Source organism: Equus asinus, chromosome 6 (genome assembly GCF_041296235.1).
Source record: "Equus asinus isolate D_3611 breed Donkey chromosome 6, EquAss-T2T_v2, whole genome shotgun sequence".
NCBI classification, from domain to species: domain Eukaryota; kingdom Metazoa; phylum Chordata; class Mammalia; order Perissodactyla; family Equidae; genus Equus; species Equus asinus.
Genome location: NC_091795.1, coordinates 89,152,361 through 89,179,185, shown reverse-complemented (window position 1 = coordinate 89,179,185; position 26,825 = coordinate 89,152,361). Strand labels below are relative to the sequence as shown.

At 39.5% G+C, this 26,825-nt stretch overlaps 1 long non-coding RNA gene across 2 annotated transcripts in view; it reads left to right on the top strand.

Annotated features, from left to right (window-relative positions):
* The first annotated feature begins 20,772 nt into the window (after nt 1-20,772).
* Nucleotides 20,773-26,825, top strand: part of LOC139045561 (uncharacterized) — a 48,793-nt gene continuing 42,740 nt past the window's right edge. For both annotated transcript variants that reach the window (XR_011504188.1, XR_011504189.1), the window contains exon 1: nt 20,773-21,213. This is a non-coding gene — a long non-coding RNA (uncharacterized lncRNA). The remainder of the gene's footprint in view (nt 21,214-26,825) is intronic.

The window sequence follows — 26,825 nt, the reverse complement described above, 5'->3', positions numbered from 1 at the left end:
CCTTCCAACAGACTTGTTTGAGCACAGAGTATGGAAAAATTAGTAATAAATTCAAGAAAGAGGAAGACAATAGGTGTTAAAAAATTGGCCTTGCAAAAAAGTAAATAACCTGTACAAACAAAACCATACCCCACAACATCAGCAACCAATAAAACTTATGGTTGAAGTGATTCTTTTTGCATAATTTAAAAATATTTTAGCACCAATCTGGATTTTAATATAAAAGGAGGCTAGGGTTAGAGAGAGGAAGAAAGTGAAACTTTACTAAGATGATTATCTTGTTGAGGTAAAGAATATGGATACCAACTGGCCCAGAGGTTGATATGTAGTGCAATAATTTTAAGGTTTTCACCTGCAAAAATTAAACAGAATGCACACACATAAAAATACTAGAGGAACAAAATGAATAAAGAAAAGAAAGTAAAAACATGACAGGGAAATTAAAGGAAACACTAAGAAAGTGTATGAAATAGGAAATATGAAAATATGAGTGCAAAAATAAGTCCAACAGACATAATTAGAATGAATTTGAAAGAAAGATCCTTAGATAGGGTGCAAGCTTGGTGCTGTTTACAAGCAGCGTGCCTAAAACGGAAAGATCCATTAAAGGCACAAATTCAAGTGACTCTTTTATCTCTATCAGGCGCACTGTTTTAGCACAGACACCAAATCGGCAATATTAGTTTTAGGCAAGAGGGAATTTAAAGTGAGAATTGCTAAGCAAAACAACAGAAAGATAAAATATTTAATAAAATTATAATCCTTAAGAAGATATGAACCATGGATTTTTAGACCTCTAAGAATCTTGCTTTGAAATATGCGAAGAAAACCTGACAAATTATAAGAGAAACAGACAAATCCAAATTCATGTAGGACATTTTAAGACACAATTTTCTGAAGTCAGCAGATTAAGTAAACAATAAAAACGGATTGAGAGCTTGCTTCTCACCCCTTCCCACAGCGGTGGGCCACAGACGGGGCCCCGACATGCTGAGATATTGATCCACGTGCCCATGGAGTGGCCTGGTGGGACCTGTGGCAGCCACAGCCTCGAATCAATTACCTCAGGCTTCAAGTAGCTTTGTTCATTTTTCGAAGGTGCCATCCAAATAAATTTCTATGTGAGCTGTGCTCTGACCTGAACTAATGTGGCAATGACTGAGGATAATTAAATAGGATCTGAAACATGACATGATGGGACATGTATGATATCTTACATATATTTGCATCATATGTACTTACACACATGCACACACTCACCAATCTTGGCCAATCTCACAAACATACAGGAAATGCTTGGAAGTAGCATACTTATAAAATTGAATTTTGCAGTGAATTAAAAGAATAATGCATTGTGAACATCTAAGGTTTCTCATTTCCTATATTTGCCATATAATAATCACTCTCCGCCAAGGAAACAATTAATGAAATTCACTATGTAGCACATAGAAGGGCAATAGCCATGAGACCATCTTAATAGATGCCCCAGACCCTCTTGATAACACACACACACACGCACACACGCACGCACTCACTCCTTAGTAAGTTTACAATAGAAGGAAATAGCCTCACTCCCACAAGGTGAACCTACCTTGACGTACTTACCCAATTTACTCAATGAAATCAAAGAAGAAGCAGCATAAATATTAGAAAACAAAAAGCAATACTTGCAACCATTTAATTATTTAGATGATACAATTAACATACAAGAATAACAAATTCTGTTAGGTGGCTATACTCAAGACCAACATGAAATCTCAAAAATTCCAATATATAATAACTATTATTTGGAAGTTATAAGGGAAAAACATGCACTTCCCATGGACACAAAAATGAATTCAAACTACCTAGGGGAGATCCTAACAAAAATATGGGTAGCCCATGTAGAGTAAGTTAGGAAATGACTGAAGGATATAAAAAGAACATGTGAATGGAAAAGACCTAATATTATAACAATATCACTTCACCAGAGGTTACTTTATAAATTAAGTGCAGCCCTACTTGGAATCCCAACATGACTTTTAAAAAAATAATCCTTGACAAGCTGATTCAAATGCTTGTACGGAATTGAAAATAAATGTAACCAATACAATTGACTGAACACCACTGATGATAAAATTAAAACCCAAATGTCTTTAAAATGTATTCAGAGGAGGCAATTTTCCTCCACCCTTGGATGAAAACTCCAGCAGACACAGGATTTTTCTCCTCATCCTTGGATAGCAGATAGTTCTACGGTCACTTTAAGTTCCAAACAATCTCAATCTAGAAATTAGAATTTGAAGTCCAAGACACTAAGTGAAATTCCAAACCTGATTTAGAGCTGTGTCTTCTCCACTCCCCCAGCACGCGTCTGTTTGGGCAAGAAGTTCTTCCACTTCCATTCTTCTTTATTTCTCCGCCTTACAGTACCCCTCCGCCCTGCACCGCCCCTCCCCTGCACTAGCAGTTTCTAAGCCATCAAGTTTGGAGATGAGGAGCAAGGAGTAGTAAGGGAATAAGAAAGTTCTTGCTTAAACTGGTGCCTTGGGAGGCTGGCTCACACTTTCTGGGTCTGGGAGATGCTCGCTGTGGACTCTCCCTTGGATGCTGTTTTGCACATCATGGGGATTCCCAACGCTAGACCTCTCCCCTGTGGTTCCCAAGTAGATGGCATTTAGATGTATCCTTCTCACTCCAATTTGAAAAATGACTTTGTTTTAATCAATAAAGGGTATTATCTTTATCAAATACCTGCTTGCTCTCTATGCAAATTATCATAGGGTTTTTTCTTTTTCATCTTGACGTTCTAAATTGCTTTCATAGATTTCCTAAATCTGAATTCTCCTTGCATAACTATAATGAATCCTACTTGTTCCATTTGCTAAAATTGCTCAGTAAAGGGCATCTATTCTGCCCTGGGTAACCTTATAGAGCAGACTCATTTTTAAATCATGAAATAAAGAGTCTGATTTGCTAATTTGTTTAGCAAATTTTTTCAAAATTGTTAGGTCTGCGGTTTTATTTTTGAATTCTTTTATAACATTTTGATATTAGCAGTTAGTTATAAAATAATTGGGAAACGTTCCATCTCTTTCTGTGCTCTAAAAACACAATAACGTAAGATTTATTTAATCCTTATAGATCTACTTTTTAAAATATTTTGCACTGGTGCCATTTTATGGGACTAGTTTTAAAAGACTGACTTTTAAGTGTTTTTCAAAGTTATTGATCCATTCAGATTTTGTTTTTCTTCATAAGCAAGTTTGGAAATTTGTATTTTCATTAAAGTCAAAGAAATTTTTACACTCAATAGCATTCCATTATACATAGTATTTTCTTATAATTTTAAAAGCTTTTTTAAAGTTCTTTTAAATTCTGCTTTATCTCTTCTTTCCCACAATATAATTCACTACAGAATTGTCATTTTATTGTTTTTTTCCATCAATTCTACTTTTTACAATTTTTTTCAGTATACTTTTTGTTGTTTTCTAACTCAGTATATTATGGTTTTATCTTTATAAATTTATTCCCAGTTGTTTGGTTTTCCTTCATTTGACATTTTGAACTTGATGCTTGTTTCCTTTATTCTCAGTCTGTCTTATTTCGTAATGAAAGACCTTTAAGATCATGGATTTCCTTTAGATATATAAATTTATAGGTTTTGCTATGCTGTGTTTTATTGTAGTTAATTATTAATTTGTTAATAATCTTTGATGTCAAATTGGATTTTCTCTTTGAAATGAAAGTTATTTAAAAGTGGTTTAATTTTTTTAAAATTTGTTTGTTATTCTTTTGCTAGTAGTTTCCTGTTTTGTTGCAGTGTGGTTAATGAACATGGCCTGTAAATCTCTATTTTGGGAACTTTTTTCTTGTTGAGTTTTACTTGATGAATACTCTACATGCATTAGAAAAAATGACTAAGTATTTAAGCTTGTTTGACGTATACTTTAATCTATCATGTTACCGTTTATTGTCTACTTGTTATAGCAAATTCTGGGGAAACTTTGTTAAAAATCTTTCTAAGGTTTATCAGAATTCTATATTTGTTGTGAAGTATACATTTCATCAACCTGTAATGTCCCATTTACTGCTTTTACTTTGAATTCCACTTCATTATTATAACGTGTCCACTACAACTTGTATTTTGTTTGCATTTGGGGGCTATATTTTAATCTGTTATTTTATTTTAAGCTTTTGATACATTTTTTTTCATAGCTCATTCACATTTATTATGGATAATGGATACACTGATCTCATTCCTGCTGTGTTACGCTTTTTTAGTATTTCCTTTCTGGTTTTTACTATATTGATTAGGAAGCTATCAATCCTATTTCAAGTATTCTCATGGTTACTTTACATTAAAAAACAAACTCGTATTTCTCTATCAATGTCAAGAATGAAGCAGAATACACATACTTACCACCTTCAACCCAAACAAGAGGAAAACTTGAGACTTTGGAACACAAGGAGGGTTTTTGCTTGTCTGTCCTGTTTTTTAAGTGTGTTCTCCTTTTTCTCCCAGATATTCTGACTCTCTATGTCCCACTTGCTCTGAGTGCTGACCTTGGTTACCTGTATTAACCTCCTGAAAATTTGCACATATCCAGCAGTATTTCGCTATCCAATCATCTTCACAGAAAGAGGTCAAACTTGTTAGATGTTGGTAATGAAGATGGGCCCCCACAGAGGTTGTGGAGGGAATCTTGCAATTTCTTCTCCAAACAGATTCTTCTTTGCGTCCATCTTTTCAATCCAAAGCCACGACTGTCTGTGCATATGTGTTTAAAGCAATGTGAGAAGACTCTTGCCTCAGTGAGTTCTGACATACAACTTTTTTCTTCTTCTGCCTTGTTTTCCATCCTGGAAAATTATCCATGAGATGTTGTGATACTGGTGAGGGAGAAGCTAGGAGGGATGGGAGTGGGACTGACTCCATTTTCTTACTGTCCAGGAGGGCTGCATCCTGCATGTGGGAAATGACTGCTGTCTTTTTTCACTCTTATCTGTAACTTCCGGCACATATTGGAGCAGTCACTATTTTCCAATATTGTTATATAGTTTTTATCCTGTTCCCTGGCTTATTCACTTCAGTGGGAAATTGGAAAGGGAAATGGGGATGTGGAAGGAGTCAAATAAATGGACCATCGAGACCCTGGAAGTCCTACTTGAGACTTTATGTCATAATGATTTGTGTTCCTGTCTTGTGCCCTTCACTAGCCTAAAGGTTCCTAGAGGGAATGATTCAGCATTCCGTCTCTGTAACACTTAGCATAGGGCTTTCACCTAATAGATGCCCATTACCATTGGTTGACTGAATACTGAGTTAACACTATTGCATTTATATCCATTTTTATATAACTGTAAGCTTCTTTTAGGGTTAGCAACTTTCTTAGACTGAGTTCCCCAGAAGCAGATTAGAAGAGGAAAATTTATGTGCAAATGATTTAGGTAGAACGTGCTGCCAGGATAAACTAGTCAGGGAGTGACAGAAACAAAACAGGGAAGAGGAAGAAGGAAGCAACCAAGCAAGGATGAAATTACAAGCAAACTCCAGCCTCAGCCCCGTCCCACAGAGGAGCTCTGCAGCTGGTCTCCTCTCATGGAGACTCATGGAGTCTCATACTCCCACACCAGTCACTGGACTAAGGGTCTCTGGAGGTTGGGGGTGCTGGGGTGACGAGGGAAGATGCAAACTCTCAGGCCTCTGGCTCTTGTGCTTTTGGGCAAAGCAACTCCAGAAGCCCAAGGAAGAGCTCAGGTGAAGCCTTACAAAAGAAAGAGAGAGGGAGAAATAGGCACCCCAAAACAGTACAAGGACTTTGGGGAAGCTGGGAGAAGCATCCATAGTGTCTGCCACAGAAACGTTGTTTTGATTTTATTTTTTAAAGTCATTGCTTCCTTGGGTGTCATTTGTTCTATCAATATGCCCATTTGACCACTATGTGGCATCCCCCTTTTCTATAAACAGAGACAAAAGTGGTCCTTTCAGCAAAGGGGCAGGACTGACGTTTCTGTTACTGGTGAATGCTGAGTCAAGCACAGAAAATGCTCATACTGGGTTTTTCCTTCTGGAAGATTATTCGGGGACTCTTGATGGCACCTGCCATTATCACTTTCTCATGGAGACTTCTGGTCATTGCAAAAAGCAAAAGCTTTACTGAGGGAAGGAACACTGCATAAACATTCACAGTTTCCTTTCGGCCTACACTTTGCATGTGATGTGGATTAAGGCTGCCCCAGGTAGAGAAACCCAAGGTGACCTGGCCTACATGCTGAACTATATGACCCGGTGGATTTTTATGGTATGAATTAGGGCTGCCCCAGGGAGAGAAGCCGAGGGCATCCTGACCTACATGCCGATCTATATGACCAGATTCGTATCTAAAGTTATATGACCACACAATAACCAGACCCCATCTGCACTGAAATCATTTATTGACTTTTTACATCATCTTTTCTTTTTCCAGTAAAAATAAGTCACGTACCTCTGCCTTATAAATTTAGCCCTAACCCTCAACTCAGGGCAGCAGCAGGAGCTCTGACTGCCCATGGGTCCTGTCCCCATGCAGCAGCTCTTTACTGCCCATGGGTCCTGTCCCCATGCTATTCCGTACTATTCTCTAAATAAAAGAGCACCACTGCCAGAACTTGAGAGTCCAAGAAATCTTTATTTCGACTCTTCCGCTCACCGACCCCGCATCACATGGACTGTCACCTGACAAACTCATTATTGAAAATGCTGGCAGTTCTATTTGTAATTGTTTTGAGGAACCTCCATACTGTTTTCCACAGTGGCTGCACCAATTTACATTCCCACCAACAGTGCACAAGGGTTCCCTTTTCTCCACATTCTCACCCATACTTCTCTCTTGTCTTTTTGATAACAGCCATTCTAACAAGCGTGGGGGGATGTCTCATGGTGGTTTTCCTTTGCATTTCCCTGATGATTAGCAAGGTTGAGCATCTTTTCATTTACCTGTTGGTCATTTGGATATCTTCTTTGGAAAAAAATTTCTATTCAGATCTTTCACTCATTTTTTAATTGGGTTGTGTATGTGCTGGCTATTGAGTTCTATGAATTTCTTATGCATTTTGAATATTAACCCCTTATCAGATAGATGGTTTGCAAATATTTTTTTCCTAAGCCATAGGTTACCATTTCATTTTGTTGATTGTTTCTTTTGCTTTGCAGAAACTTTTTCGTTTGATGTAGTCCTGCTTGTTTACTTTTGCTTTTGTTGCTTGTGCTTCTGGTGTCCTATCCAAAAAAAATAAAAACAATTGGCTGCGAATACTAATGTCAAGGAAGTTTTCCCCTATGTTTTCTTTTAGGCGTTTTACAGTTTCCGGTCTTCTATTTAAGTCTTTAATCCATTTTGAGTTAATTTTTGTGGGTGGTGTAAGATAGAGCTCCAGTTTCATTCTTTGCAAGTGAGCATCTAGTCTTGCCGACACCGTTTATTGAAAAGAATATTCTTTCCCCATGGAGTATTCTTGTCTCCCTTGTCAAATGTTAGTTGACTGTATAGGCGTGGATTTATTTCTGGGCTCTCAATTCTGTTCCATTGATCTATGTGTCTGTTTTTATGCCAGTATCATACTGTTTTGCCTACTATAGCATTGCAATATAGTTTGAAATCAGCAAGTTTGATGCCTCCAGCTTTGTTCTTCTTTCTCAGGATTGCTATTTCTGGTCTTTTGAGGTTCCTTACATATTTTAGGACCCAGCAATCCTACTTCTGGGTATATGCTCACAGGAAATGAAATCTTTATTTCAAAGAAATATCTGCACTCTCATGTTCATTGCAGCATTATTCACAATAACCAAGACATGGAAACAACCTGTGTCTAGTGATAGATGAATGGATAAATAGAATGTGGTGTATATGTGTGTATATATACATGTATACACAATGGAATATTATTCAGCCACAAAAATAAAATATGCCATTTGTGAAAACATGGCTGGACCTTGAAGGAATTATGTTAAGTGAAGTAAGTCAGAAAAATAAAGACAAATACTGAACCATCTCACTTACATGTGGAACCTGAAAAGGCTGAACTCGTACAAACAGAGAGTAGAATGGTGGCTGCCAGGGGATGGGGGGAAATGGGGAGATGTTGGTCAAAGGGTGCAAACTTCCAGTTATAAAATGAATAAGTTTTGGGGATCTACTGTGCAGCATGGTGACTATTGTCAACAATACAGTATTATATGCTTGAAAGTTGCTAAGAGAGCAGATCTTTACTGTTCTCGTCACACACACAAAAATCATAATTGTGTGAGATGATGGATGTGTTCGCTAACCTTATTATGGTAATCATTTCACGATACATACATGTATCAAATCATCATGCTGTACACCTTAAACTTTCACAATGCTATATGTCAATGGTATTTCAACTAAGCTGGAAAAAATAAAAAATAAATAAAGAATAAAAATTTACATATAAAATGTTATGGGAAAGAAGAATAGGAGAGAGTTTAGATGAAACAAGATTGGCTATGACTTTATAGTTGAAGCTGGATAATGGGCTAATAAGTGTTAAATATACTATTGTGTCTACTTGTTTAAATGTTTGAAAGCTTTCATAACAAGAAGCTTTAAAAAAAAAAAAAAAGAAAATGCCTGGAACTTAGTGAAAGTCAATAGCCACACAATCTGGTAACCAGGTTTGTCTATGAGTAGCCCCAGGCCTGGAACTTTTTAAATCAACATCTTCCTGTTTCTTCCCTTAGAAAAAAGCAAAATGTGTAGAGCATGAAATATATTGTATAATGTAATTAATAAGATATCTGATAATAATTTTTCAGTTTTACTTAATTCCGCAGGCTGTCATAGAACCCCTATTATGTGTCAGGCACAGTGTTAGGCAAGGAGAGTAAAATTATTGAAAAGACATGTCCACTGAACTCATGAGATTTTGAATTTGGTGGGAACAGGGTTGGGGAGGTTTGTGGGAACGGAAAGAGATCTCTGCATGGGTGGCAGTGCTTCCCCAGTCTGACTGTGCATCAGGGTCTCTAGGGTGACTAAAATGAGCAAACAGAAACTAAGAAGACTCTAAGAACAAATCATGGAAGTTTTTATGAACAAGGTTTTCATGAATTTTAACTATGGAAGGTCATTATTTTATGACAAGCACATTTCAGAATAATCTTTCCTAAAAAGTACCATGAGACAAATTCATGAAATTAACCACTAAAGAGAATAATAAATGAAACAAAATCAATCTTCTATTAGAAAAAGAAGAGAGCAAACACAAATAATGAAAGAAAATAAAATAGTAAATATAAAAAGAGAGATTGGGAATTGAAGAACATAAAAAAGGAAACGATGAATAAATCCAAGAGATAATTTCTAAAAGCCAGTAAAACAAATAAATGGATTAAAAAGAGAGACATCAAGCAAAAATAAAATTATAAGTAAGACATAGATGGGATTTGAAAATTAAAATGTTTTACTTTGTGTTAATAATTAAGATATCAATAAGCTAAGTTATTTTCCTGAAAAATATAAATACACAATATTGTATCAAGAAGTAGAAAATTTATTTAAAACAATAAACATGAAATACATTAACAGTTTATTTAACATGTCTTTAATAAAAGCTCTGGGACGGCTTGGTTTTGTACATGATTTATTTCAAACTTGAAAAACACACAATCCCCTCGATTGATAAAGTTCTCTAAAGCATAGATGAAGATTGAACGTCTTTTAATAATACATGAAGCTATTGCAATCCTGATTTTTAAAAAAGAAAACCTAACAGAGATAATACCAAAATAGGAAACCATAGACCTCTTCCACTTTTAATTACAGGTGTAAATTTTCTAAGTACAACATCAGCAAGCCAAAATCAATGGCACATTTAAAAATGCACCATGATTTTGACAATATTCTTCTGAGTGTGTTTTTTGTTGTTGTTTTTCTGAGAAAGATTAGCCCTGAGCTGACATCCGTGCCAATCTTCCTCTATTTTTTTAGTATATTTTAGTATGTGGGCCACCAGCACAGCATGGCTGCTAACAGGGTGGTATAAATCTGTGCACGGGAACCAAACCCAGGCTGCTGAAACAGAGCATGCCAAGTTTAACCACTAGGCTATGGGGGCTTGCCCACTGAGTCTGTTTTATCACTTAATTTTTTCTTGAAAGTTTTCCATTTTATTTGAGTTCAAATTTATTGGCACATAGTTATTCATATTATCCTATAGTTAAAAATCTCTACAATATCTGTAGCATGTCTCTGTTTTTTGCAGTGTTATTTTTAGTTTTCAATTTTATTTTTGCTTGATGAGTTTTTCATATTTTATTAAACTTTTGAAAAGAAAATCTTTGGAAAGAATAACCATTCCTGACATTTTGTTTGCTTGTTTTCTATTACTATTTTGTTTGCTTATTTAAATTTCTTTTCACTTTGATTTTTCGTGTTGTATTTTGCTTTTCCTCATTGGTAGCTCATTTGTTTTCAGTTTTTCTTGTTTTCTAATTAATGTATTAGGCTTCATATTTCTAAGTTCCTCTTTACATTTCCCAATTTTAAGATGTAGTGTATTCTGTTTATTTATAAACATTAAGTAATTTCCATTTTTATTTTCTCTTTAATCATGAATTATTTAAAAATGAGTTAATAGTATCCAATATACATATGTTTTCCATCTGGTTTGTTTCAATATTTACAATCAATAAAAATTTTAGACTTACTAAAATATTTTAACAACTTCTTAACTCACTGTTGCTTTTCTTCTGGCATTTTCCTTTTGCTGAGTTATATCCTTTAGTGTATGTATCATTTAGTGTACGTATTTAGAAACTGTGTTGTTTTACCTTTCACATTTAGATAAACAACCTGATGTTTGTGTATGATGTGTATGATACAAAGTAAGGGTCAAGATTTATGATTTCCAATATGAAAGCCCATTTAGACTAGAAAAACTTATTAGAAAGTGTTTCCTTTTCCTATGACTTGGCAGAGCCACTTCGTCATAAATAAATTCTCCATATATACATGAATCTGTTTCTGAACCCTCTGTTACGCTCCACTAACGTTTTCGTCTTTAAGCCACTGTCACATTCTCTTAATTACTGTAATTTTCTAATAAGTTTTGATATCTGGTAGTGTAATTTTTCCACTTTCGTTTTATTCTTCATGAGTGTCATTGTTTGTTTTCTGGTCCTTTGTGTTTCCATTTTAATTTTAGTATCAGTTTATTAATTTTCTCTGAAAAACAACACAAATGAAAGTAACCCAAAAAACTCCAGGTATTATGATTTTGTTTGCAATGAATCTTTCAATCAAATGAGAAGAATTGGCATCTTTATAATATTGGGTCTTCCAATCCATGCTGTGCTATATTCCTATATTTATGTCTTCTTTTGTTTGTCTCAATAACGTTCTGCACATTTCTGCATAGAGTGTTTACATATGTTTTGTTAGATATGTCCTTAAGTATTTGATATTTTTTTCATGTTTTTATAGTGGAATTCATTTTTAAACTTATTTGCAAATTTATGATTGTTGGTATATGAAAACATAATTTTTGTTTATTGATCCATGCAGAGACCTGAATGAATAAAATCATTTAATTCTGTTAGTTATAGATTCTTTTAACTGTTTTTTATCTACACAATCATGAAGACGGCAAATAAAAAATTTTATTATATTTTTTTCAAACGTTTTGCCATTTATTTCTTTTTCTTGCCTAATGGTGTTGACCAAGGAGCCCAATACGATGTTAAATAAATTAGCGATAGTAGGCATCCTTGTCTCATTCCCACTCTCTAGGAAAATTGTTCTAATTTTCCATAGTAAATGTGGTGCTTGTTAGTGTATTTTAGCAGAATATGTTTATCTGATTAAGGCTGGTTACTCACATTTAAAAAATATCATTACTGAGTATTGGATTTTATAAAATACACATTTAAAAATGAATTAATTTTATGTCAATAACTGAAATATAGAGTTTTTAAAGCAAAATAGAAATATGAAAATCGACTCACGAAGAAATGAAGGGGGTCAGCAGGTATAAACAGTCAGTTATAAAATAAATAATCGCAGGGATGTAACATACAGCATGGTGACCATAGTCAATAATACTACATTGCATATTTGAAAGAAAAAAAATCTGTAACTATGTACGGTGATGGATGTTAACTAGACATTGTGGTGATCCTATCTCAATATATACAGGCATCAAATAATTGAAACTAATATAATGTTATATGTCAATTATATCTCAAAAAACCCCACAAAAAAAGGAGAAATGAAAACCCTAAAAAATTGCCATCAAATAATTTTAATTTATACTTGAAGTGCCCAACCACCGACAACTCCACATATTCTCCATGCCTATTTAGAAAAGATAGACATTTTACCTACTGTCAAAGAACAGATAACTCCTAATTTATAGAAAATATTCCAAAGAATAGAAGAAGAGGTAAAACTGACCAACACATTTTATGAGCCCATTACAACCTTGAAACCAAAACTGGTCACAGCTTGTTCGAGCTGGTAAACATAGGGCAATTCTTTTGAACATCTGTTTTCTGCACGTTGGCGTTTTGTATTTTAGCTTCCATTTTCCTTGGATTCTATTATCTATTTTCCATCTCTCTTCTGCATTATGGATGATTCTTTTCCTTGGCTGTGATTAATCACTTATTAAGCCAATTCATTGAATTTTCCTTCCCCTCTGATTTTAGTCTCTTTATTGTTCTTTTGTAGAATTTATATTTTCTTTTTGAAATTTGCCCTTAATGTTATAATTTCATCCTATTCTTAGTGTATAGTTTTCCTTCCTTAATTTGTCTCTTAGGACATTTTGAATATTCCTGATTAAAATCCCTTCTTTAATAAATTCTCTTCTTTGTTGTAACTGCTGATTATCTCCCGCGGCAGTTTCTTCATGTGGTTTCCATCCTCAGTAGAGTTTCTTTTTGTTGTGGATGGATTTGTGGAGTCAGTGGTGTGGACATCTGTGGGATTAACCAGAACGAGGTCACTTTTTACAACTTTCCCAGTTCAGGAGTTTTTACACCTTCTAAAAAGTGTTCGTTAGGGCCACATGGCAGTGCTCTTGTAGACGTAGGGCTTTAATTTCTCTGTGGCAGCTCTGCATCCATCTCCTCCTTGGTTAGGTCATCTTGCTTCCTGTCCACTGGTTAGAATATTAGTCTCAGTCCACAGACAGTACCGTTTATGTAGCTCTGGGCTTTATGCAGTGAGGCGAGTTCTAAATCTCCTCCAAACACATGGCCATATCTTTTCATCTTTTCCAAAGGTATTCAGATCTCAGCTTGTGAGTCATGTGTCCAATATAGATAGTCATAGGAATTTACTCTGACTTTTACTCAAAGCTGTGAAAATTTGAATTCTGTTTCTTATGTTTGGAGAAGCTTGGGAGTGTGGTGGGGCTGGTTATCAGCCTACCATCTCACCTGAATGTCAGGAGTATGAATGAATAAATGTTATTTTAAATAACATATTTCCCCCATTTGTAAAATACATCTATTGTTTATTTTGAAATGGGTGAATTAACTAATGGATAGCTCAGTCCCTGAACAAGATAATGAAATTCTTCTCAATTCAATTTATAGCTTATTAGGTACTTAGTGCATTTAGCACATCAGATGCGTGGCATTAAAAGGAGTAAAAGCAAATTCATGACCACCAATGCCTTCCTAAGCCCCATTAGAGATCATAGAAAAGGGCTTTGAAGTGAAAATTAATGGCGACTTTGTTTGGTTCTGGATATTTAAAATCAAGTGCTCCAAGAAAAGTTCCTTAAACTGAAGGAATAAAAAGACCTTTTCTTTACTTAGCCCCTTCTTCTGAAACGCATTGGCACCTGTGTTGGTTAGAATATCCTGGCCCCAAGGTCTTTGTTCTCTATGGAATACTCAAGGACTTCCTGAATTATTTAGGGTTAAGGGCATGGCTTACTAGTAATTAGTGGGTCTGATCCGGGTCTGGGGAGCCATCCAGATGGCCTGTGACCCAGGAAGAGTTGTTTGGAGTCTGAAGTATTGACTTTTAATGTGGAGAAACCAGAAAAAAACCAGGTTTATTCTTTCTCGTATGTATACGTGTGTATGCGTGTACACACATGTAGCATTCATGTGCAATTAGGGAGCTGACATCTGCACTAAAGTTAGAGCTTCCTGGTCCAACTGGGACTCTCATTTTAGTGCACTCTGCTGCATTCTAGGCTCAGCCTGTCTCAAAATGCTTTAGTTGGACACTGTGGGCTCTTCAAACTGGAAATGACCTTAGCAATCAACCTGTTTATCAACTTTATTGTATAGTTGGGGAAACTGAGGAAAGAGAGGGAAAAGAACGACAGGTCCCAGAGGACCAACGTTTGGTTTGGTTGTTCTGAAAGAAAAGAAAGGAGAGTGGCTTCCTGATACTCAGATTCTACGTTGCATGTGTGATGAGGAAAACAGCAGCTGGAAAGACTCTTGTTGACTTTTTCCTTTGTGTCTCATCTCAGTCAGTCACTTCCTTGGTTCACCACTCACCCAGAGAAAGAAAAGCAAAGCAAACCCTAATTATGACCCCCTGACCTTGCATGCAGACCAGGTTAAAAACAACAGCTGCCTTGTGTTGATGTGTGTTGTGCCCTCAGGATGTGGGTTCATGGTTTTCTAGATCATCTGCTTATCCTATACTGAGGTCTCCATATTCTCTCCCGGAGGACAAAAGTTCCCATGTTCCTAGGACAATCCAGCAAGATCGGAGAGTAAATGCCAACTTCTAAGTGACTAATAGAGACGCTTTTCAGAAAGGCAGTTTCAATAAGGGAAGGGGGAGAGAGTCCTAGAGCTCTGAGCGACAGATAGCACTGCCTGTGGCAGGGTGGAGTGATTACAGGCCAGTGCACAGGCCCGTGTGGCTATACTAGAAAGCATCTTAAGCATCTTGATATTTATTTTCTGTCCTGCCAAACTATTTAAAAATATACCCTGGATTTGTTTTTAATCAGGTGTTATAAAATACATAGACACAGAAAAGAATGTCATGGAGGAAGTTTTTACTGGAAGATCCCTAGAAAGAGGAGGTGTGGCACGCTGCCCAGGCCACAGAGAGAAGCACCATGGTTGGTCAGGAGGCAGAAGGAGTGAGAGGGAGAACATGAGTTAGAGCGTTTCTGGTGGGTCTGGAGGAAAGGCAAGGTGAGGCAGAGTAAACAGACTTAGAATTGGCTTGTCTGAGTCATTCAGCCGGCTCTGGGGCATAGGGGCTGTCTCTGATTGTCTGGGACCTGGCCCTAGGATGCACAGGGCAGAGGAATATTGCTTCCCAGAGTGTAAGAGGCAGATAGAGGTGGTGGTTGGGAGTGTGGGCTCTGGATGGGTGAGTATGCATAGGAAAGATGCGCTCCCAGGCAAGTCTTTTGCTATCTCCAAGAATTAGCTAGCCCTGGGAGGGGTATCTCTCCCCTGTCAGTGAGTCCCCAGATGTGAGAGCATCCAGAATACAGAAAATGAGAAAATACCAGCATTTCTACTTTTGCCTTGCTCCCCCATATGTCCCTCTCCCCCAGCCCTCATACCTCCTTCTAGCTTCTTTCTTTCTTGGTCTAAAGCAAACTGTTTTGTTTCTGACATCTGCTCCAGTTCCCTTTGCCTAGGAGGTGAGTGCCCCTGGCTTTCCATCTTGACTCCCTCCCGGTCCCTCCCACTCCTGTATCATTGCCAACAGAGTGAGGCTCTGAGGCTCTTGAATGCAGTGAGAGGAAGGAATGACTCAGGAAACCTTATATGGAAGAAAGAATTGGCTGGTGCCACAAAGCCCTCTTCACTTGCTTCATCAGTTGCACTTTGGGGAGAATTGAGTAGTTGGAGAAGAGACAAAAGGCATAAAGTAGAAGATGTTAATTAATATCAGGGAAGATGGAAGGGGGTTGTGTACGTTTTACTTTTGTCTTTCTCCTGAGAGAATACAGTGCTTCATTAAACGATCTCACATCATTCCAGTTAAGCAAACTCTCTTAGCTCCAGTTCTTCTTTTGTAAAATATAGACAATAATATTGCTTTTGTATGGTTTTATCAGCGTTAAATAGGCTTATGTATATACATTTTCTAGGGTAGGTCCTGGTACGTAGTAGACACTTAGTAAATAAGTTGTTTCAAATTCAAAGAATTGAATTTGCAAGACTATCTTTCTCTTTTCTTTGGCTTGACAGGCATCCAAGATGGAAACAACTATTCAAGCCGCTGCAGCAACCTTACACTCCATGTTCCCAGGCAGAAGCACGCACACTTCCAAACCTAACAGTCTTGGTCCTGGTAATGCAGCTCACTAATGAAATTTCCATCATGTTTCTGCTGTCCCAGCACTTGTACTCGTACTAAGACTTACAGGGCCTGAGCTCTGCTTCCCACATCCCTGAGGCATATTGGAGGCTGCATCAGAGTGCACTGTGGGGCAGTGCAGAACAGGCTGAGCCAGGAGGAACAGGAATTAAGCACTATGAGTTAATTAAGATATAGTGAGTTAATTCAAGAACCATTTTTTTACATTATTAGTACAGACAGCCACTGTAAAAATTTCAACAATATAGAAATATACAGAGTTAAAAGTAAAAGGCCAATGCGTACTCATATATATACACAACCCTCTCTATTCCCCAGAGGTAACCACAGTGAACTGTTGGTGGTATCCTTCCAGAACTTCTGCTATGCATTTACATACATATATATATATATATACAGATATACATATGTTTGTATTCAAATCACAAATGTGGTTACATTGTATGTAATGTTTTTTAACTTTCTTTTTTGATTTAATAAATTGATTTTTTCATGTTAGTACAAATAGATACATCGAATTTTTTTTTTTTAGATTGACACCTGGACTAACAACTGTTGCCAATCTTCCTTTTTTTAATTTTTTTATTTTTTTAAGGATTGGCAGCTGGGCTAACAACTGTTGCCAATCTTTTTTTTTTTTTTTTCTGCTTTAGCTCCCCAACAGGCACCCCCCCCCCACCCCCCGTACACGGTTGTATATCTTAGTTGCAGGCCCTTCTAGTTGTGGGATGTGGGACACCACCTCAATGTGGCCTGAAGAGCGGTGCCATGTCTGCGCCCAGGATTCGAACCCTGGGCCACCGCAGCGGAGCATGCGAACTTAACCACTCGGCCACAGAGCCGGCCCCTTGACATATTTTAAAATGTTACTGTTAATCCATGATGTAGATGTACCATCCACAGTTTATTTAAATAATTCCCATTTGAGGCAAAATTAAGTCTGTTTCCCAATGTCCACTATTGCAAAAATGCTTCAAAGGACATCGCCATTTCTTTGAGCCATTATGTCTTTCCCTGGGATACTGTTTGCATTAGTTTGCTAGGGCTGCCATAAGAAAATACCACAGACTGGGTGGTTTAAACAACAGAAATCTATTTTCTCACAGATCTGGAGGCTGGAAGTCCAAGATCAAGGTGTCAGCAGGTTTGGTTTCTTCTGAGGCTGCTCTCCTTGTTTGCTGATGATGGCAGACATCCTCTGTGGTCTTTCCTCTGTGCTCACGTGTCTGTGTCTAATCTCCTATTCTTATAAGGACACCAGTTGTATTGGTTATGGCCTACCCTAAAGGCCTCATTTTAACTTAATTATCTCTGTAAAGGCCTTATCTCTACGTAGGATTACCTTCTGAGGAACTGAAGGTCAAGACTTCAACATGTGAATCTGGGAGAGTTTAATTCAGCTTGTAGCACTGTTCTAGCTACTCTTGTTGACTAACAAATTGCCACAACATTCAGCAGCTTAAAAGAACAACAATTTAATTAAGCTCATTGATTCTGAGGGTCAGGCTTAAACAGCAGACATGTATTTCTCACAATTCTAGAGGCTGGGAAGTCCAAGAGCAAGATGTGGACAGATTTGGTGCTGGTGAGAGCTGCTTCCTGGCTTATAGACAGCTGTCTCCTTGCTATATGCTCACATAGGCTTCCTTCGCAGTGTGCTCAGAGAGAGAGAGCGCTCTGGAGTCTCTTCTTCTTCTTATGAGGGCACTAATCCCATCACCAGGGCTCCACTCTCGTGACCTCATCTAAATCAGTTATCTCCCAAAGACTTCATCTCCAAATACCATCACCTTGGAGACTGAAGCTTCAGCATATGAATTTGGGGGACGGGGAATGCAAACATTCGGTCCATAGCAATAATGAACAGCAAATAAATAAAAATGTATTTTTAGATATTGTTAAATGTTACAAAAGAAGTAAAACAGGGTAATATGAGAGTATTATAGAGAATACTTTTCACATTGAGTGATGAAGACCTGCTTATCTGAGGAGGGAATATTTGACTTGAGACCTAAAAGAGAGGTGAAAAGAGCCAAGTGAAAAGAAGTGGGGAGGGCTTTGCAGACAGAAGGACAGCAACTAAAATCACTTTGGGAGTGCTCCAGGAAGAGACAGAAGTTAGTGTGACTGAAGGATGGTGAGTAACATAGAAAGTGGTACAAAATTAGATTAAAGAGAAAAACAGAGAGAAATCCTGAGGTAAGAAATTTAGAGTTTTACTAATTCAGCTGGGAGCCATTGGAATTTTTTAAAGAACGAGGTGACATATTTGATTTACATTTTAGAAAAACCACTCCACTTGCTATGAAGAGCAAGAGTGGAAAGTGGGAGAACAATTGCAGGACTTTGAAATTTTCTGAGCAAGTCATTGCCATGGCTTGGGCCAGGGTGGAAGTAGTGTAAATGGAGAAGAGTGAAGATATTCAAGAAGTATTTCAAGGGTGGAACCATTAGGATTTGCTAATAGTTCAGACATGGGGACCAAGGGGAAGAGTGGAATCCAGGCGTGTGCATAGGTTTCGGCTTTGAGCCACTGGGTAGATTGTGGTGCCGTTCACTCAGATGGAAGGAGTGGTGTTTGGGAGGACAAGGATGGAATGACAGGGTGTTTTGAGGGAAGATGAGAATAACAGGACTTATGACTTACTTATTTGTTATATTGCAAGTGTTTATTAGACATTTAAGTGAAGATGTTGAATAATCAGTTGGATAAGTGAGTTCAGAGGTCAGGGCTGGTGATGTAAATCTGTGAGTCAACATTCAGATATTGGATACACAAAACCATGAGACTAAAAGAGATTAAACAGAAGGAAAATGTGGCTGGAGGAGAAAATATGGCCCAGAGAATGCACAGGCATTCTAAGGTTTAAAGGATATAAAGAGCAGGGAGAAGAACTGGGAAAGGATACTGGGGAGGAGACGCCAAGGAAATAGGAGGAAAGCGGAAGTGTGTGGCGACACAGGAAGAGGATATTTTCAGAAGGAAGTTACATTAGCTGTGGAAGTTCTTTCTTGAAACTAGAATTAAATCTGGCTCCATGTTCTGCACATTGATTTTAGCTCTTAAGTTGGGAAAACATAGAAAAAAGGTCAAAAGGAAATTTTTAAAACATGTTTCTTTGTGGAAAGAGAATACATTTTGTAGTTACCCTGATCCTATTTGAATCCTGGGTTCACCACTGATGAGCTGTGTGACTGTGGACAAGTGACTTGCCCTCTGTGAGCTTCATTTTCCTCATCTCTGGAACGGAGAGAGTGACATTTACCTTACAGAGTTGTGATGAAGCTTGGTAACAAAGCACATCACACACCTAGCCTATAACATATGCTCAATAAATTGAAGTAATTATTAGGTTGGTCCCCTTTCCCCTATGATAGCTCTAGAAAGAGTTGATGATTACCCCTATATTCCCTTTGAACCTGAGATTTTCTAAGCTATCATTTCTCTCTCATCCTTGTGTTTTCTCTTTTCTTTGGATTCTTCTTCCTACACATGGCCAGTTTTCCAGATCTCAGAGAATTCTAAAGCAAACAAGAGAGATCACTGTGTAGCCAACACCTTTCTATGAACACAATGACTTTGGCTATTTTGTGAAGCAGGGAGCTACTTTGAGGAAGTAAAGTTCAGTAGTTCAGAACTCAGTTTCTTGAGGAATGTTATATGGAGTTAATTCCATTTCCGTCACTTAGAAGCTATGTGAACTTGGACAAGTTACTCAAATTTTCTGCATGTCACTTTCCTCATTTGTAAGATAAGAGTGGTAGTACCTATCTCATCAGGTTGTTATAAGGATTACACGAATTAAAATGGGTAAAGTACTTAGAAGAGTGCCATGTGCTCAATATTGAGTAAGCATTCGATAAATATGAGCTACTATGTGTATTCAGGATTTCAAGCAGATGGCAAGATGGCCTTCCTTCCAGGATTGGTACCAAAGATTTGTGCCTAAACAAGGGAGTATGGGTTGACTTCTGAGGTCCTGTCTGGCTCTGACATTTTCGGATTTGATGCCTAGTGGGACTCAGTGACTTTGGGGGAGAGCTATCTCCAGAGGTGGAGGGAAAGTGGAAGCATCGTCCTTGACTCACAGGAACCTAAGACACATTCAGGAAGAGCTAAGAATTTGGGTTAAAAAGTCAAAACCACTTAAATTTTGAATAGTGCCTTTTCTTGTCAAATGTCAAAACTTCAACTGCCATCTACTTACTAGAGCGACTGAGTGTTTCTGAGCCTCAGTTTCCCCATTTAAACAGAAATAATACTTGCTTTGCAGAGTTATGAGAATTAAGTAAAATAATGTACATAAAAGACTCAGCCAGGTGAGAATCATGCTCTCCCTCCCTACCTATCCCACTGGACTGCAACCTCTATCTCTGTTCTCATTTCCTTTCCAATTCCAAAAATATCAGTGCAGATGGCTCTTTCAGAACCTGGGGAAAGCATACCTGTATATTTGCAGTAGTCGGTCCTGTTATTGGCTGATATTTATATAAAAAAAATTGTACTGAAACCAGACTTATGACGAATTAATAAAAAAGAGTAGCTTCTGTAAGTTCTAAAAATATTACTCAGAAATAATGTTCTTTCCAGACCCCTAATGCTGAGTAAGGTAAAGCTAACCTCTCAGTTTTATAGGCTACCGATAATTCCCTTTGTGCCAATGGGAAAATTAGCTAGTGCCAAGATATTTTTAACTGGTCTGAACAAACACATCTTCATTTGCATCCAGCAAGATGTAACCTTAGCAACAGTGTGTATTTTTGGACTTCTTTTCATTTAATGCAAATGAGGCACCACCGATAGACCCGGAATCTGACGACAGAATTCAACGTGACCAATTCATGTGTCTGAGGCCATGTCTCTTGCCAGCCCAGCAAGATTCTGATTTCCTGTCATCAGCATGAATCGGTAAGGCCCAAACTGAAATTATTTTAGAGCATTGATTTTTCTTGTTTACTTTTTTAAAGTCATGTTTAACTGTCACTCCTATTATAAATGGTCTGTTTTAAAGAGATTAGTTTCATATTTCCACAGAGAACTAAAAATGTGTTTATGCTTCTTCTCAACTATGATCTGAGAGCAGTTACGTGCCATCTCCAAGCCACAGTGTCTTCTATAAAGTAGAGGCAATCATTAATTGACAATTTTCCTCCCTTGTAAAGCTGTGAGTGTTAAGTAACATACAATATTTGAAAATGATTTCCAAAGAGGTAAGAGGGACATCAATTTGAGGGCTTGTTTTTATAATTTGTGGTCCTCCATCACGTGTGCCTGGTGCCTGGAACATAAAATGGGTGATGCCGAGTTGCACCAATGTTTTCTCTATAGGAGTGGAAATGGAGATGGAGATTGGTCTCCCTAAAGACTGCCCGCCCACCCTCTGTAGTTACCACTTGGTTTGTGTTGCTGTGCTTGAGCGATTTGAAAATGGACATATGTGGAATTGTTTGTATATGTAGAAGAACAAGAAATTCTCATTTTTCACGGGAAGTAGAGCAACAAAAAACCTGAGTAACAGAGGGCTTTGCCAGTTCTATTTGAATAGCTGAAGCTCCCCCAGCACTGGTTTCTCAGTCTTTTGCCCGCCATTGCCTCGGCCAGCTCTTCTTCAACCTTCTTTATGGTGCTCTGGAATAGGTGATTACGTAAGTCATTACACTGTCAAATTGTCATGACAATCACCAGGTCATAGGGTCACACTTAGTTAAATCCATAGATAAACCATGGATTGAGATAGAGGGCTCAAGAGTAGAAATTTGAGTGTATGTAAGTATCTCCATGTGTATATGTGCGAGTACGGCCTTGGGTGGACATATGTGTGCGTGTATTTGTATGTCTAGGTTCATGAAGCTGTGCCTATGACCTTATGGACTAGGGTTTGTGGGCATGTGTGGAAGTCTGTGAGTTCATAAGATGGGTCTGTATACATGTGTGTTAGTAAATTAATGCGTGCACAGTTTCTGTAAGTTTGCTGTTGTGTAGGAGGAAGGGAGCAGCTGAGGATTAGGCATCATTAATTCATTCACTCAAGAAATATTCACTTAGTGGAAGAGCAAAGCAGATGTTGAATCTGTGAGGTCATTGGTTTAGTCAGTGGAGGAATCAAGCGAAACAGAGGTGGAGGAATGCTGGCTCTGCTTGTGCGCTTTGAGTAGCACTATGGCAAAATCCTCTGTCTGCGGATGCTCAGGTGGCAGCACTGGGGCTCAAGGAAGCCCCTTAACAATCTCTAAGGTCATACACATTAAGCCGTAGAGGGTTCTGTATTTTTCTCTCTCCTTTCAGTAGGTTTTACTCTTCCATAGGAGAAGCAACCTGGTGTGTTCCTTCTAAACCAGGACAAGATGACATATCCCTGGCCAAGTGGTTCAGTTTCTGTTCCCTACAATGACTGCCATAGGATGTCTACAGGGACTTAGGAGACAGTCTAACTCATTTCACATTTTGTTTTTATAGTTATGGATCTCGGTTAAGAAAATTATTGTATCCCAATTGTTGTCAAAGTGGGGTTTCTCAGTGCTCTAAGGAAACCGAAAGAAAGCTCATTATTTCCACTGGCGTTAGTTAGAGAATTAGACAGAGATAATGCCTTCATATTTCTTTCTGGACAAGAGAAAGGAGAGCAGCACATCCCAGAAAGAAGACAAGCCCTGCCCATGGCCCTCAAGGGTGAACTGAGATGGAAACCCAGGTCTCCCAGTTCATGACCTTTTAAAGTCCCCTCTCCTCTGTGAAGCCTCCCTACGATGGTTGATTTTTTGTGTCAACTAGACTGGGCCATGGGGTGCCCAGATTAAACATTATTTCTAGGTGTGTCTGTGAGTGTGTTTCTGGGTGAGGTTAGCATTTGAATCATTGGGCTCAGTAAAGCAGACTGCCCTGCCCAGTGGGATGGGTAGCATCCAAGCCACCGAGGGCCTGAATACAGCAGGCAGAGGAAAGAGGAATTCACCTCTTCTCTTCCTGCCTGCTGGAGCTGGGACATCAGTCTTCTCTTGCCCTTGCACTGATTTATACTGCTGGCTTTCCTGATTCTCAGGCCTTGGGATTCATACTGGAATTACACCATCAGCTTTCTTGGGTCTCTAGCTTACAGACTGCAGATCGTGGGGCTTCTCAGCCTCTATAACACCATGGTCCAATTCGTCATAATAAATTTCCATATCTATGTCTATCCTATTGGCTCTTTTTCTCTGGAGAGCCCTGACGAACACACTCTCTGACCTCTCTTTTCCCAAATGAGTCCAGGCTGATTGAACTCCTGATTTTCCCTGTGGGCTCCTGGGGTACTTCAAGCTGAAGTCCACAACACACTGCACAGCACTTTACAGCTCACGAAGCACTTGGACCAATGCTTACTCTTGTGCCGTCTTCACATACCCGATGCGAGATGGGCTATTGGAACTATTCTAAAGATGGAGAAATTGAGGCTCTGAGAGGACGATAGTAAGTGGCAAAAGCAGATCTGAAGGCTGAAATCCAGGTCTTCCTGACTTGGGTATGGTTGATGTTTCACACACCTGCCTGCCCCACAGACTAGGAGTTATTCAGAGCAGGGTCTGCATCTTGCTCCTTGGTGCATCCTCACCGCTGAGCTCAGGCCTGGCTCGGTGTCTAGGGTTGGGTTCCCTGGGAACTAGACTCTGAAGCTGAGATTAGTATGCAGGAAGGTCACTGAGGAGTCATCTCGGGATCAATACCTGTGAGGGAATGAAGGAAGTGGGACTGGGCAGGCCGAGATGTTGGACTGCAGTATAGTTGCAAGAAAAGCCTCAGCTGATGCCATAGGCAGCTCTGGAGCTGGGATGGTCCTTGAGTTATTTTGAGTAGAAGAAAGGAGTCCAGGACTTTGTACGCTGTTATTGACCAGGCATTGGATGTGGCTGCCTCCAGAAAGAGTGTGACCTTGGGCGAAGTGGTTCACTTTAAGGAAGTGCAATTCAGGGATTCAGCCTGAGGAACTCAGCCCAGAGCCATCTGTTACCAACACTCTCAGCAACTGGGGGAATGAGTGATTCAGTCCTTTAAGGGGATCCGGGTGACACACCACAGAACAATCAGGAAAGGGTTGTGAAATTGACTTTTCTCTGCAAAATACTTCCCTGTTCTCTCACCAGCGAGCTCTCCTGGTGTGGTTTTGGTTTTTCCTGCACTGGCTGCCCTAGATCTTTAACCACTCCTGCCTTATCTGCCCCTCTTCCTCCTGGGATCACCTTCTGAACATTGCCTCAGTGTGTGTATGTGCAAGCATGTGTGTTTGCATGCAGACATGCGTGTGTGTGTGTGTGTGTGCACTTCTCAGCAATATCTACTAAGGTTCACTTCTGCATTGGCTTCCCAGGCAGAGAACTCAGTGGTTCCTGGCAGCCCTGAATGACACGGAAAGCTGGGATGGTAATGATGGAATCCCAGCCCTGGCTTTGCTCTGATTCTGTGGTCAGGGTGTGTCTGGGCCCCAATCTTGTGACCTTGGGAACCTGCCCTGACACAGAGCAGAGCCTCCACCCAGTGGGAACATGACTTCAGGTCGGGTGGCTTTGAGGCCTCCTATGCCCCTCTGAGACCTCTCACAGGGGAGGAGCCTAGTCAGGAGGGTGGGGTGGCTGCTTTCACAGTGAGGGATTCAGAGGACAGATGCCGAGGGGCTGAAGTCTGTTCCAGAACAGTGGCTCCATTCTCCACAGAGGGTCAGCGGTCACCCTGGGCGAGTTCACTAGGACTCTCTGAGCCCCTGAATTCAGACTCTGTGGAACTTGATTAACCAGGCCATGGGCATGACCGCCCCCTAATCGTTCTATCATTGGACAGATTTCTCCCATGTCCAGAAGTCACGCTGAGGGCCTGGTGTGAAAGTCTCTCTCCTCCTCCAGGCATTCATCCTTGCCCACGGGCCCACACTTCACATTTTCCAATCAGGGGATCAGGCTCTACGACCCAGCTAGACTGCAAGTCTGGAGTTGGGCCACTCTCTGGGGCTGCCTTCTAGACTGATGGGCCTCGCTGTGTACTCGGGCAATTTCAGGGCCTCCAGAAAGTCTCTCTGGCTTTTGCCATGAGATGCATGCTGATTGCTGCCAGACTTTCCCTTTGGCAGATGAGAGGATCTTGCAAAGATAGCTCAGACATAGAGAACACCACCGAGGGTCGGGGGGCGGATAGTGTCCGATTGTCAATTTGGGGCCTGGGTCAGAGATGTGGCCCTTCCTCGGATGCTCTGGTGTTGGGGAGGAAAAGAGGGAGGAGAGGCATGGGAGCCGGAAATGGAGAAGGCTATGGAACAGGATAGAACCAGAAGCTGGGAATGGCATCAAAACCAGCACTACGGAGTTGCCAACTTGTCAACACCGTCTCACTTTGGCTGGTGTGTGACCTTGGGAAGACTGAACAGGGACACTATCCACATAATTTCACAGGCCTAAGTGGGCCCACGGGCTATGTGTTACCTCGTACTCAAGGCAAAAATGTGAAGTGAATGTGCCCCCAGGTTCCTTATGAGGAAGCTGGCTTGGAAATACAATTTGGATGCTCATTTGTGAAGTGGATCATCTCTCTTGGAGTCAAATGAAGCTTTCCAGAGCAGGTGACATCTGAGATGGGGCTTAGGAAATAGGTCAGGAGTTCCACAAACAGGCTTTTGTCCCAGCCTTGCTCTGTGCTGGGGAGTTCTCAGCGGGAGGTGACAGCACCCATAATTGTTAGAGTTTCTAGGGAATGAGCCATAGGTCATCATCCTCATCAGTGAGTAGATTAGTAAGCAGGAGCTTCCACAAACAAGACTAGTCAGAGAAACAAACGTACTTTGAAAGTTACAAAGGAGAAGAGGGAGACTCTGGCAAAGATAGAGAATTCATACAAAACCAACTTGAAGATGTCATGTTCTTTGAAAATAAAAGAAGATTTTGTTTCATCGAGTTTTTCTCTTCCTTCCTTTCCTTCTTTCCTTCTTTCTTTCTTTCAGCTACTGTCAGAAGTCTCATAGGAAGGGATGGAGGGACGATGTGGCCCAAAGTGGTCATGATTCTTCGACAGAAGTACTTACTTGTCTTTCTCAAAGGAATGAAGAGGTGGCTGAAGTTTGCAGGAAGGGGCCCTGGGCTGGGGCCAGGGGCCTGTGTTTGCTTCCCAACTGCTTCGTGAGCTCAGCATGTGTCCTTGGGCAAGTGCTTTGCCCTCTCTGGGTCTCCTTTTGCAAAATAATAAACTGAAATGTGTCTTTCAATTCTACCCTCTATGGATCTATTTTTAACAAAAATCACACTCACTCCCACACTCTGAGCTTGCCATAATGACATTTGTAGCTACACAAACTTCCCAGAATCAGAAAGAAATAGCATTTGTGAAATGTCAGCTCCTCAGAAATGACTGGCACCCGGGGGGGTTCCAAGCCCATCCCCAAAACCTGCTCTGTGATGCAAACACAGGCCCGGCTGAGTTGGCGCCTTCCTGGCACTGCTGCCTTGTGGGGGCGTGCTCTTGCTGACTACGCCGCGTGTTCTCAGGAACAGAAATAGAATCCGTCT